A 13,514-nucleotide genomic window follows, 5' to 3' on the forward strand; every position below is an offset into this window, starting at 1 on the left:
CCTACGCTTCTCCAACCACTAAGTGGGAAGGGGCATGGTCAGGAGCGTAATTTCCTATGGGATAGAGGGAGCAACTACTTCTCCCTGACCGCAGTTTTCCCCCAGACCCCAGTTCCCCCTCCCCCCAGAGGTGAAACTTAGCTTCTCCAAAAATGTTGTCAAAACTCAAATAGGCCTGCATAATCCAAGCATCCACTGAAACAGGTCAGCATTCTTTAGTACATTTTTACCTTTTTTATTAGTATATGGCTCGTTTTTAAGTTTTCTCTGTCATTTTCACTTCATTTGAGAAAATTGGCGCCAGATTTTACCACCCCCCCCCCCCCAGATAGTATTTTGGCAAATTACGTCATACGTTTGGGTATGGATTTGGTGATATACTTGGAATAATGTTGCAAACCATGAACTGGATGACCTCTATTCTCTTTTGAATTAAAAACGGAATTTTGATATCAATAGATGCACAAAAAGAATTGGACTTTTATGATGATTTTAGATTTATAAGTTTCATCAAGTTTAGTTTTACCCATCAAAAGTTACGATCCTGAGAAAATTGGCCTTATTTTCGAAAAAAGGACGAAAGACGAAACACCCCTAAGAGTCATAAAACCTTTATGGGAATCACACCATCAGTTTTAGTGTATGAGAACCTTGCTGTAGAGGTTTCAAGCTCATGTCTGCAAAAATGTGGATTTTTTTTATTTTTTGCCAAAAGAAAGATGCGTGTTTATTTATTTTTTATTTTTCCCAGGGGTGATCATATCGACCCAGTGGTCCCTGAATGTCGCGAAAGGGCTCATTCGAACAGAAATTAAAAGTTATAGTGATTAATTAAAATTAACCCTTTTTAAGTGATTAATTAAAAAAAACTTTTTCAACAAAATAAGTTTTTCAAAGAAAAATAAAGAACTCCATCAAACAAAAATGAGCAAAAATAAAATCAAATAATCAACCAAGTGTGAAACTACCACAAATCAGCATCGATAAATAAATGAAGCCTAAAACGAACAGAAATTACAATAAATAGCCGAGTCAAACTCAAAACGAGCAGAAATTAACATAAGTTGGGCGCAAAACCCCTATGCCTTCCCAAGGCCAGAACAAAATTTGCACTTTACTAAAAAAAAATATAAATGTTTTTCCTTTATAACTTTAATAAATCAAATAAAATTAACATTTTGATTACTAAATATCAGTATATGTATATTAAACTGACAATGTGCATTCATTTGTATTTCTTCAGTAAAGTGCAAATTTTGTTTTGACCTTCTGAAGGCATAGGGGTTTTGCACCCACCTTATGTTAATTTCAGCTCGTTTTTGGTTTGACTCGGTTATTTATTGTAATTTCTGTTCGTTTTGGGTTTCATTTATTTATCGATGCTGATTTGTCGTAGTTTCACGCTTGATAGATTATTCGAATTTACTTTTGCTCACTTTTTGTTTAATGGAGTTCTTTACTTTTCTTTGAAAAACTTATTTTGTGGAAAAAGTTTTTTTAATTAATTTTTGTTCGTTTTATATTGACATAGTCTTTTCAGGGAAGAAGAGAATAATACTTTAAATCTGTTCGTTTGTTAATACTTTATAGTTTGCCCTGATATTTGTATGCTGGAGAAAAATTTCAGCAATTTTTAACAACATACACCCTTTTAAAAATCTAGACACAAATAGTAGTGTTTAATTTAGTTTCATACCTCCTCTAGTTAGCCGGGAGTAGAAAACTGGATACCATTTGAAAAAAAATCTGTTTACTTTCTTTGATAGTTTGGATGCACTTACGCTATTTGATTTGGTTAAATTTTAAGAGCAGAAGTAGCCCCGAAAGTTTGAACATAATACCCTCAGTCGTTCTGGGGATACAGCTGTAATGCTTTATTGGGAATTAGCATTATCACAGTGCATTTTGATTTAATCTTAAGGCAATATTTAGTTTTTAAACATAATGGGCAAATGGGAGGGTAGGCGTAGGAGTGTGGGAGTGGAAGGGGGCTTAGTTGCCCTCCGATCACTTTCGACTATTGAAAAGGGCATCAGCCCTTTCTATTTAAATCGAATGAGCCCTTTTCGAAGTTCCCACGACAACTCCTTCGATACGAAGTGCCCTGGTCTAAGCAACAGCACCAACAGAAAATATCACAAATCACTTCCGACTATTAAAAAGGGTACTAGCCCTTTAAATTTCAAATTGAATGAGCCCTTTTTCAAGTTTCTACGACAAAGATTTTAATAAAAACCTTATATGCCCCCAGGGCATAACTTATAACCCTTGCCCTGAGGACTGTGGGAGAGTTTCCTCCTCAAAAACATATTTTCTGTCTGGAAATCAACTACACTGAACAAAATGGCTATCTCATAATTTTGATTGGACGTGTTTGGGGGAATGATGGGCGTGAGGGGGGGGGGGGATAGTTGCAATCCCATTTCTTTCGACTATTAAAAAGGGCACTAGCCCTTTGAATTTCCAATCGAATGAGCCTTTTTTGAAGTTTCTATGACAACGCCTTCTGTAAAAACCTTATATGCCCCCAGGGCATAACTTAAAACCCTTGCTCCGAAGGTTGTGGGGGAGTATCCTACTCAAAAAGATATTTTCTATTTGGAAATCAACTTCACTGAACAAAATGCCTATGTGAAAATTTTGATTGGATATGTTCGGGGGAATGATGGGCGTGGGGGCGGCTAGTTGCCCTCCAATCACCTTTGACGATTAAAAAGGGCACTAGCCACTCAAATTTCCAATCGAATGAGCCTGTTTTGAAGTTTCTAAGACAACGCCTTCTATAAAAACCGTATATGTCTATAACTTAAAACCCTTGCCCTGAAGGTTGTAGGGGAGTGTCCTCCTCAAAAACATATTTTCTATCTGGAAATCAACTACGCTGAACAAAATGGCTATCTCAAAGTTTTGATTGGATGTGTTTGGGGAAAAGGAGGGCGTGGGGGGCCAGTTTCCCTCCAATCACTTTCTACAAATTGAAAGGGCACTAGCCCTTTTAATTTCCAATCGAGTGAGCCCTTTTTGAAGTTTTTACGACAACGCTTTCTATAAAAACCTTATATGCCCCCAGGACATAACTTACAACCCTTGCCCCGAGGGTTGTGGGGGATTGTCCTCCTCAAAAATATATTTTCTATTAGGAAATCAACTACGCTGAACAAAATGGCTATCTCAAAATTTTGATTAGGTATGTTTGGGGGAATGATGGGCGTGGGGGCGGCTAGTTGCCCTCCAGTCACTTTCGACGATAAAAAAGGGCACTAGCTACTCCAATTTCCAATCGAATCAGCCTGTTTTGAAGTTTCTACGACAACGCCTTCTATAAAAACATTATATGCCTATAACTTAAAACCCTTACCACAAGGGTTGTAGGGGAGTGTCCTCCTCAAAAATATATTTTCTATCGGGAAATCAACTACGCTGAACAAAATGACTATCTCAAAATTTTTACTGGGTGTGTTTGGGGAAAAGGTGGGCGTGGGGGGGGGGGAGATAGTTGCCCTCCAATCACTTTCGACTATTTAAAAGGGCACCAGCCCTTTGAATTTCCAATCGAATGAGCCTTTTTTAAGTTTTTACGACAATACCTTCTATAAAAACCTTATATGCCCTCAGGGCATAACTTACAACCCTTGCCACGAGGGTTGTGGAGGAATGTCCTCCTCAAATAGATATTTTCTATTTGGAAATCAACTACGCTGAACAAAATGGCTTTCTCAAAATGTTGATTGGATGTGTTTGGGGGAATGATGGGCGTTGGAAGGGGGCTAGTTGCCCTCCATTCACTTTCGACGATTAAAAAGGGCACTAGCCCCTCGAATTTCCCATCGAATGAGCCTTTTTTGAATTTTCTATGACAACGCTTTCAATAAAAACTTATATGCCCCCAGGGCATAACTTAAAACCCTTTCCCAGAGGGTTGTGGGGGAGTGTCCTCCTCAAAAACATAATTTCAATCTGGAAATCAACTACGCTGAACGAAACGGCTGTCTCAAAATTTTGATTGAATGTGTTTGGGGGAATAATGGGCGTGGGGGGGGGGGGCTAGTTGCCCTCCAATCACTTTCGACTATTAAAAAAGGCACTAGATACTCAAATTTTCAATTGAATGAGCCCTTTTCGAAGTTTCTACGACAACTCCTTCCATACGAAGTGCCCGGGTATGGAGAAGAAGAAGAAAAAAGAAAAATAAATAATACATTGTGCCCACATCGCTCTTACTTAGGCAGCGTTATCGCGCTGCCTTTGACCAAAAAAATTGGAGGGCAACTAGTATTACTTTCATAGGCAGCGCAATAGCACTGCCTATGAAAGTACGATGAAAGAACGATGTTGCCACAATGTATTTTTTTTTTTCCTCCATACCCAAGCACTTTGTATCGAAAGAGTTGTCGTCGAAACTTCGAAATAGGCTTATTCGATTGGAAATTGGAGTGGCTAGTGCCCTTTTTAATAGTCGAAAGTGATTGGAGGGCAACTAGCCCCCCCCCACGCCCCTTATTCCCCCAAACACAACCAATCAACATTTTGAGATAGCCATTTTGTTCAGCGGTGTTGATTTCCAGATAGAACATATGTTTTTGAAGGGGACACTCCCCCACAACCCTCGGGACAAGGGTTTTAAGTTATGCCCTGGGGGCATATAAGGTTTTTATAGAAAGCAATGTCGTAGAAACTTCAAAAAAGGCTCATTCGATTGGATATTCAAAAGGCTAGTGCTCTTTTTAATATTCAGAAGTAATTGGAGGGCAACTAGCCCCCCCTCCACGCAAATCATTCCCCAAAACACATCTTATCTAAATTTTGAGATAGCCATTTTGTTCAGCGTAGTTGATTTTCAGATAGAAAATATATTTTTTAGGAGAACACTCTCCCACAACCCTCGGGGCAAGGGTTTTAAGTTATGCCCTGAGGGCATATACGAACTATATTGGCAAAATATATAATTTATTATTTATTTTCCTTTAGAGCAAGGCACTTCGTATCGAAGAAGTTGCCGTAGAAACTTCGAAAAGGGCTCTTTCAATTGGAAATCAGAGTGGCTTGTGCCTTTTTTAACAGTCGAAAGTAATTGGAAGGCAACTAACAACCCTTCCAGGCCCACCATTTCCCGAAACACATCCAATCAAACTTTTGAGATAGCCAGTTTGTTCAGCGTAAATGAGTTCCACAAAGAAATTATTTTTCTGAGAAGGACACTCCCCCCCCCAGCCTTCAGGGCAAGGGTTTTAAGTTATGCCCTGGGGGCTTATAAGGTTTTTATAGAAGGCGTTGTCGTAGAAACTTCAAAAAAGGGCTCATTCGATTGGAAATTGAAATGTTTAGCGCCCTCTTTGATAGTCGAAAGTGATTGGAAGGCAACTAACACCCCTTCCACGCCGACCATTTCCCCAAACATATCCAATCAAAATTTTTAGATAGCCATTTTGTTCTACGCAGTTTAAAGTTCAGGAAATTATCCTTTGAGCAGGACAGTCCCCCCCCCAGTCTTCAGGGCAAGGGCTAAAAGTTATGCCGTGGGGGTATAGAAGGTTTCTTTTGAAATCTTTGTCATAGAAACTTGAAAAAGGGCTCATTTGATTGGAAATTCAAAGGGCTAGTGCCCTTTTTAATAGTCGAAAGTTATTTGAGGGCAACTAACCCCCTCTCACGCCCAGCTTTTTTTCAAACACATCCAATCAAAATTTTGAGATAGCCATTTTATTCAACGTAGTTTTGAGTTTTGTAAATTAAGTCTTTGAGGATGATAACCCCTCACAGCCCTCAAGACAAAGGTTGTAAGTTATACCCTGGGGGAATAAAAAGTTTTATAGAACGCTTTGTCGTAGAAACTTCAAATTCGATTAGAAACTGAAATGGCTAGTGCCCTCTTTAATAGTCAAAAGTCATTGGAAGGCAACTAACACCCCTTCCACGCCCACCATTTCCCCAAACATATCCAATCAAAATTTTGAAATAGCCATTTTGTTCCACGCAGTTAAAGTCCAGGAAATTATACCTTTGAGAACGACACTCTCCCCACAGTCTGAGCAGGACAGTCCCCCCCCCGCCCCCAGTCTTCAAGGCAAGGGCTATAAGTTATGCCTTGGGGGTATAGAAGGTTTCTTTTGAAATCTTTGTCGTAGAAACTAGAAAAAGGGCTCATTCGATAGAAAATTCAAAGGGCTAGTGCCCTTTTTAATAGTCGAAAGTTATTTGAGGGCAACTAACCCTTCTCTCACGCCCAGCTTTTTTTCAAACACATCCAATCAAAATTTTGAGATAGCCATTTTATTCAACGTAGTTTTAAGTTTTGTAAATTAGATCTTTGAGGATGACAACCCCTCACCGCCCTCAGGACAAAGGTTGTAAGTTATAACCTGGGATCATAAAAAGTTTTATAGAACGCTTTGTCGTAGAAACTTCAAATTCGATTAGAACCTGAAATGGCTAGTGCCCTCTTTAATAGTCAAAAGTAATTGGAAGGCAACTAACACCCCTTCCACGCCCACCATTTCCCCAAACATATCAAATCAAAATTTTTAAATAGCCATTTTGTTCCACGCAGTTAAAGTCCAGGAAATTATACCTTTCAGCAGGACACTCTCCCCACAGTCTTCAGGGCAAGGGTTATAAGTTATGCCCTTGGGGCATATAAGTTTTTATTGAAATCTTTGTCGTAGAAACTTGAAAAAGGGCTCATTAGATTGGAAATTCAAAGATCTAGTGCCCTTTTTAATAGTCAAAATTGATTTGAGGGCAACTAGTCCCCCTCTCTCGCCCACATTTTCCCAAAACACATCCAATCAAAATTTCTATATAGCCATTTTGTTCAGTGTTCTGGATTTCCAGATAGAAATTATGTTTTTTAGGATGATACTCCCAAACAGCCCTCAGGGCAAGGGTTGTAAGTTATGCCCTGAGGGCATATAAGGTTCTTATAGAACGCGTCAGCGTAAAAACTTCAAAAAAGGGCTCATTCGATTGGAAATTGAAATGTTTAGCGCCCTCTTTAATAGTCGAAAGTGATTGGAAGGCAACTAACACCCTTTCCACGACGACCATTTCCCCAAACATATCCAATCAAAATTTTTAGATAGCCATTTTTTTCTACGCAGTTTAAAGTTCAGGAAATTATCCTTTGAGCAGGATAGTCCCCCCCTCCCCCAGTCTTCAAGGCAAGGGCTAAAAGTTATGCCTTGGGGGTATAGAAGGTTTCTTTTGAAATCTTTGTCATAGAAACTTGAAAAAGAGCTCATTTGATTGTAAATTCAAAGGGCTAGTGCCCTTTTTAATAGTCGAAAGTTATTTGAGGGCAACTAACCCTTCTCTCCCGCCCACGTTTTCCCAAAACACATCTAATCAAAATTTTTAGATAGCCATTTTGCTCAATGTAGTTGAAAGTTTTGGGAATTAGGTCTTTGAGGATGACCCCCCCCCCCCCCCACAGCCCTCAGGGAAAGGGTTGTAAGTTATTTCCTGGTGGCATATAAGGTTTTTAGGGAAAGCGTTGTCGTAGAAACTTCAAAAAGTGCTCATTCGATTGGAAATTGAAATGGCTATTGCGCTTTTAAATAGTTGAAAATGATTGTATGTGAAACACATAAAATTAAAATTTTGAGATATCCAATCAGATCTAATCAAAATTTTGAGATAGCCATTTTGTTGAACGTAGTTGAAAGTTCTTGAAATTAGGTCTTTGAGGATGACAACCCCACAGCCCTCCGTTTTTAATAGTCGACAGTATTTGGAGGGAGAATCCCCCTCCACCCCCATCATTTCCCCGGACATTTCCGATCAACATTTTGATATGGACATTTTCTTCAACGTAGTTGAAAGGTCTCGAAATTATGTCTTTAAGGCTGAAAATCCTCCCCCCATAGCCCTCAAGACAAGGGTCAGAAGTTATGCCCTTTGGGCATATAAGGTTTTTATAGAAAATTTCGTCGTAGAAGCTTCAAGAAGGGCTCATTTGATTAGAAATTGAGAAGATTAGTGCATTTTTTATTAGTAGAAAGTGATAAAAGGGCAAATGCCCCCCATGCCCATTATTTCCCCAAGCACTTCCAATCAAAATTTTGAGATAGCCATTTTTTTACCGTATCAGAATTGTCTGGAAATTACGTCTTTGAGCATAACAAAACCCCTACACCTCAGGGTAAGGGTTGTAAGTTATGTCGTGGGGACATATAAGGTTTTTATAGAAAGCGTGGTCATATAAGCTTCGGATGGGGCTCATTGGGTTGGTAATCAGACGCTCTAGTGTAATTTTAAAAATTCAAAATTATCGGAGGGCATTTAACCCCTCCCCACACACACACGTCTTGTTGTCCCGAAATAGATCTAATAGAAATTTTGAGATTGCTATTCTATTCAAAATGGTCTAAATATCATATAACAAGGCCTTTGGGGTTGAAACAATACCCAGAGGCTAGGGGCAATGGTTGTAAGCTATGCCCAGGGTGTATTTAAGGTTTTATGGAAGGGATGGCGGTTTAACTTTAGGGGAGGCTGAGTCTTTCTCCCTGAAAAAGACTATGCCAATATAAAATAATTAGAAATTAATTTTTTTTTTTTAATTTCAACAAAATAAGTTTTTAAAAAAAAGTAATGAACTCCATTAAACCAAAATGAACAAAAATAGAATCTAATAATCTCCCAAGAATACATCTACCACAAATCAGTATCCATAAATAAATGAAACCAAAAACAAAGATAAACTAAATTAAATATCAGAGTCAAACTCAAAAGGAGCAGAAATTTATATTACTAGGGTTCTAAACCCCAAGCTTTCTAAAAGCCAGAATATAATTTGTACTTTACTGAAAAAATTCTTTTAAATATTTTCAGTTTTCTAACTTAAAAAAAATCAAAAATAAATTAAGATTTTAAGGAATAAATATCGGCATTTGTATATTAAACTGAAAATTCAGATTTTTTTCAGTAAATTCATTTCAATTTTCTTTCCAGTAAAGTACAAATTTCATTTTGGCTTTCAGAAAGCATAAGGTTTAGAACCCTACTCATATTAATTTCTGCAAATTTTGAGTTTGACTCTCTCTCTCATTATCTCCCTCTCTCACTATCTCTCGCTCTCTCTTTCTCTTTCTCTCTCTCTCCCTCCCTCTCACTCTCTCTCTCTCTCTCTCTTTCTCTGTCTCTCTCTTGCCCCTCTTTGAGCTATGTTTTAGATTTCCCATATGCGGTTTATTCTGATTTTTATCAAATCATCCGGAAACGATGGCAAACCCCAAAACGCAATAAGGCCTCCTCACTACTTCTTTACTGTGTTCCGATCCGCGGACTCTATGATGAACAGACTGGGATATTTGCTGCTTATGTCAAGAAAAAGGTATTTCAAGATCCGAGTAGGAATAGGATTAATAGTGATGCTGGATATAGTTCTTTCTCTTAAGTTCTAGCCCTGTGGAAGCTTCCAGTGCTTTCCTGCCCAAAATAACAGTGAGGGAGTTTGACACCGAACGTAAGATATTTCGTACACTTGTTGAAATTAAAGAAAAAGTGGCATAAGTCAGTGACAAAAGGAATTAGTGCCAGGGGTATAGAACGGAACGTAGCCACTAAAAGCCGTCTTAGCAGTTTGAACCAAACGTTAACCAGTGACGTCATATGACTTAAAAATCAGCTTGGAAGATTTCTACGTCCATTACTGACAATTGAGACAGCCTAACGCTTTCCCAAAATTGGTTATTTCTTCATAAGCTTTTCCGACTTCGTAGATACGTCTACGTATCTATGTATCGTAGATCCGACTACGGTACATAAGAGTGAAATCTCTTATTTACGATACTAAAGTTCGAATGATTGCAAAAGACAATTTGATCAAAGCTTGTTTGTACGTTTAAGTGAAGGCGGCAAAATTGAAAGAGAAGTTTGTGATCACAAGTTCTGTTCATGGGGACTTTACAATAGATGGAGACATAAGGTGAATAAAAACTAAATAAATACTGACTGAGGCAAATGGGCTGAAATTCTTCGTATTTCGGTCATTAAACTTCAAAGAGTTTGGGTTGATGACACTGCGCTACACGTAACCAAGCTGTCAAAGATGAAGGCCATGAAAGCAAACAAAGACAACTGAAAGGTTTGAATTCAAAAAAATATACTGGAGAGAAGCTTCTGAAGGTTTGCAATCTTAATTCCAATGAATAAGCATGCATTATTTCTCGTGTACTCGACATTGAGTGATAGGAAATATTTTGGTATATTTGGTATATGCACAGTTTGGTATATTTGGTGTATGCACAGTTTGAGCCTCTTTATTTGCAAACGTTGGCCGTTGTACAGGCTGGAATCGGGAAGGCGTCATAACATCCAACCGTCAGGACATCCAACGGTCATAATATCCTAAAATCCGTCATAACATCGACAAACAAATCTGTCAGAACCACCAACCGTCACAACATTCAAAATTTTACAACTTTAGCTTTTTGGGTTTAGGGGTAAAAGATACCTAGGTTAGGTTACGTATTAAATATATGCTATGCTTTATCCCCGCCCCCCTGATGTGCAAATATTTAGCCGAAATTTGTTTCTAAACTATTATATACATATTACTATTTATAAACTTATAATTTTTTTTTAATGTTGTGACGGTTAATGTTTCTGACGGTTGGATGTTATGACGTTTGTTGCTTGTGACAATTTTTCGAAATGGTAGCACCCCACTGGAATCTATGGCATAACTATCCTTGGATTTAAAAATTGATGATAAGTGCACCCCAAAGCTGACAAAGATCTTGATAAGAGATTGAAATCAAAGAAATGTTTTGTTTATCAATAATTTAAAATCTCTCTTTTTTATTGACAATGATGAATCTCATAAAGTGCCCAAGATTTCTTTTTGTAATATCTGTTTGTGCAGGAATAGTTAAGCTGAAATATGTACAGATAAAAATCACTTTGATTGGTAATAAAAATACTGATTTATTAATCCCAAAGTTTTCTTATGTGCTTTTAAGTATTCGTTACATAAGCAAAGTTTTTGGTATACACCGAACATTTTGAAATAGAATTTATAATTCGTGAAATCGCTTTTCATCGTCAGTGTCAGGCTCTTTTTTTTCAAAAAACAGACATACTTCAGATCGCCAAATAACCTCATTCAATCTTCTGACAACAATGCCATTTTTACAAAAAAAAAAAAAAAGTTCCGCAATACAGATTAACGGCCTGCTACAGGAAAGTAAAATGACGTTGCAGCATAATTGAAACGACCAGTGCTATCAAAAGCAAATATCTACCTATTCAAAAATTGTGTGCACTAACAAAAGCCTTGCTGAATATTGGCAACGTTATAGCCAACGACTTTTTAACGACATTCTAGTGATCCAATTTTCACCCATTTTTCGTTGAATTTTCAGGATAGCTGACACCATTTTCATGGCTTCAATTTACCGAATGCCGTAAATCAACCAAAAAACAATTTGAGTTTTTTGTCAGGTGACATTCCTTGACGTTTAGATGACGTTATTGCGATTTTAGGATAAAAGTGAAATAACCAGTATAATCATCAGCATTTTTCACCCTTTCAAGACTTTCTTGCACCCTTCTACCCCCACTTGAATTGTTCTGATGATTCACAACGTTGTACGACGTTTTGATGATGGTGCGGAGATAAATTTTTCATTTTACTTCAAGATTGTTCGTCATGATCAAAAGTATATGCCTTCTAGTTTCAATACTTTCTTCAAGTACTGAGCGGTTCTTATACTCAGCCGCCCCACTATTCTAAAAAATGCCTAATCTTTAACTTTCATTTTAAGTATGAACCCCCTTGAATAAATTTTGAAATACAGAAATTTCAATTGGGAATTGCCCAAATACAAGCCTGTGCATATTGGATATTTTGGGAAGTAGATATTTCACACTTCAAGCGAGGAATTTGACACTATAGGAATCCTATAATCCAAAAGAAAACTTCCTTTAATTGATCCAGGAAAACTCTTCTCCCAATCACCGGAACCTTTATGAAATAGGATCGAAATAATCTCCTCTAAGAGATACAACTTTTTCCAACCTTAAAAGTATCTTTTATCCCTACTTCAAATAGTATTGATTTTGGGACTGTTCCGGAAATATTCATCCGGATGAGTGCTAGGAATCTACCTAGCATTCAAACGACAACAGGTGTTTTAAATCCAAAGATCTGGTTATCTGGGAAAGTATGGAAAATTTTATTTGGAAAAGGACCGAAAAGTGGGGACAAGGAACAGAAGTTTTTTTGAGAGTTCATCAAATTATGACCGTCATTTTGCACATGGGCACCAATAATAAAAAATCTAGGGGTGGGGGGACGTTGTTACAAACATAAATGTACTTTAAAAAGTCTATGGGAACAAATTTGTTGTTTACTTGGTTTTTCGATGAAACTACCGAAAAAAGTATGCGGGGGGGGGGGAATATTAGGACTGGGAAATTACCCCCTTCCTCCCACAAAAAAAAAATGAAAACTCTAATTTTTCATACGAATTGGAAATTATCAAATTAGTAGGTTATTCAACTTGGTAAGTTCAAAAAAAAAAAAGATCTAGCAGTAGGCTACTTGTAGTATCAGAAATATCATCTGATGGAACCTTAAGAGCGGTAAAGCTTTGTTAAATTTTAGTCACTTCGTCAACAATAATGGTAGAGTAAATCTCCTATCTTCTGCAGAAAAGTGACAGATGAAGAGACGAAAATAACAATTTTGACGTTTTTATGGACGTCATAAAGACACTAGAAAGACAGAGCACTGCCTCTAGAATAACTGAAGAAAAAAACGGCAACTTTGCTAAAGCTTTGCTTCTAGCTAGATATGTGCCTGCGCTTCAAGCTTAGTTAAATAATTCTAATTATATGGGATCTAAATTCCTCCTTACACCTTAATATTACACCTCCTTAATATTACACCTGTGAGTTTGAAAATTAATTGTCTAAAATGGGAGGCGTAAGGCATATTCTTAGCTTCTTTATTTTATCCAAATAAATACATTTTTCATACCTTTTTTTTACAAGAAGGACAGCACCCCTCTCAATTCCAATGTCACACCACGCCTATGATTATCTTAGGGAAGAGTATATTAGCCCTCAAACATTAGTCAAAATGACCCCACCCTTGGAAATTTATGATATATGGTCTTGAAAATTTGATTCCTCCTCCTCTCCTCCCCCTAAAGTACAAAGAACATCAAAATAGAAAATTCCCCCTCCCCCCAATGTATATCAGATCTATTCTTATTTGAAAATCGAGATTCTAATATTTTTCAATTGGCTGTTTAAAAATTAAGAAGTATTTAGGCGAATATCACAATTTGTCAGTGTTGTCATGTTAAACCGTGAAGTTAAAAAAGAAAAAACTAATTAAGCTGTTAGTCGCTATATACTATTTAACTTATACTTTAGTTATACTATTTAGCTTATTCTGATTTTTGATCCACGTTTCTTTCTTTCTTTTTTAATTTTGCATCTGCTAATACCAAAAACTACATACCAGTCTATGGAGACCTTTTACGTTGAAAGCTAAATTCCTTGTC

This window comes from Artemia sp. Qi Xiang Cuo, chromosome 17, assembly GCF_049724085.1.
Source record: "Artemia sp. Qi Xiang Cuo chromosome 17, ASM4972408v1, whole genome shotgun sequence".
Classification (NCBI taxonomy): domain Eukaryota; kingdom Metazoa; phylum Arthropoda; class Branchiopoda; order Anostraca; family Artemiidae; genus Artemia; species Artemia sp. Qi Xiang Cuo.